Source organism: Ahaetulla prasina, chromosome 2 (assembly GCF_028640845.1).
Source record: "Ahaetulla prasina isolate Xishuangbanna chromosome 2, ASM2864084v1, whole genome shotgun sequence".
NCBI lineage: Eukaryota > Metazoa > Chordata > Lepidosauria > Squamata > Colubridae > Ahaetulla > Ahaetulla prasina.
Genome location: NC_080540.1, coordinates 303,548,612 through 303,550,285, shown reverse-complemented (window position 1 = coordinate 303,550,285; position 1,674 = coordinate 303,548,612).

The window sequence follows — 1,674 nt, the reverse complement described above, 5'->3', positions numbered from 1 at the left end:
CTTCTCCAGCACCAGAGTTCAAAGGCCTCAATTCTTTGGCGTTCAGCCTTTCTTATGGTCCAACCTTCACAGCCATACATTGCAACTGGGAAAATCATAGCCTTGACTATAGGCACTTTTGTTGGCAGGGTGATTTCTCCACTTTTTAAAATGCTGTCTAGATTTGCCATGGCCTTCCTCCCCAGGAGCAAGCATCTTTTAATTTCTTGGCTGCAGTCCCCATCTGCGGTGATCTTGGAGCCCAGGAAAATAAAATCTGTCACTACCTCCATTTCTTCTTCATCTATCTACCAGGAATTGAGAGGGCCGGATGCCATGATCTTAGTTTTCTTAAGGTTGAGTTTCAAGCCAACTTTTGCACTCTCCTCCTTCACCCGCATCAAGAGGCTCTTTAGTTCCTCTTCGCTTTCTGCCATTAGAGTGGTATCATCTGCATATCTGAGGTTGTTGATATTTCTCCTGGCAATCTTAATTCCAATTTTTGATTCATCCAGCCCCGTCTTTCTTATGATATGCTCTGCATGTAAGTTAAATAGGCAGGGTGATAGTATACAGCCTTGCCGGACTCCTTTCCCAATTTTGAACCAATCAATGGTTCCATGTCCAGTTCTCACTGTTGCTTCTTGACCCGCATACAGGTTTCTCAAGAGACAAATAAGATGGTCTGGTACTTCCATCTCTTTAAGAACTTCCCTTTCCTTACAAGAGAACAAATTCTCAACAACCTAGGAAACTGACGAATATAATTTAACTTTTTTAAGAATACAAGAAGCTGGAAGGGACCTTGGAGGTCTTCTAGTCCAGCCCCCAGCTTAAGCAGGGGAACCTACGCCTATACATTTAGTCTTGGCTGTTCAAAATCATAGGTGGGGGGGGGGGGCAGAATGCAGCGTTTCTCAGCCTGGGCCATTGTAAGATGGGTAGACTTCAATTCCCAAAATCCCCCTAAGCCTAAGGCTGGCTGCCTGGCTGGGGAATTCTGGGAGTTGAAGTCCACCCATCTTAAAATGGCCCAGGCTGAGAAATACTGACTTAGGGCCATTGGGACCCATCAGTATGTCATTGTCCTCGCGAGGAGCTTTCATTCGGATCAGGAAGCCACAACGTGGGCACATGGCGCAGGAGGAGGCCGCCCGGCTGCAGGTGGGCGAAGGAGCCTCCTCTCCTCGGCCCTTCCCAGTGCAGCTCAGCCCCACCACCGGATCGGCGACTACAAGGCCCATCCTCCCAGCTCCACATGTTCAGAAACAGGCTCCCAAATCCCCAACGTCATGCGACCCAGGGCGGCCACGCCGGCGGACTACTTCCGAGGTCGTCTACAGCCCAGCTCATCCCACTCAGGCGCCGAGGCTTATATCCATAGGAGTGCCGTCGTGCCAATCAATATCTTCGTTTTTCGATTCGCCGCGAGTTCTTTTGACGTAACCCCAATCACTGTTGCGTCGCTAGCCGGAAAGGGCCTTCGAATTGGCCTTTCGCCTGAAATCTTCCAGGCTCCGCCTCGGACGTCAGCCGATTTTTCTGATTGGTCCGCCCGGTCACCGGGTGGCTCTGCCTTCCCGGAGGAGCTCGCTTCCTCATTAAGGGAGGGCGGGAAGCCGTTCCAGCTCGGGGCTGCGATTGGCCGCGCGCGTCCGCCTCTATTTTTCGGATTGGTCGTCGCGCCACCTGTTG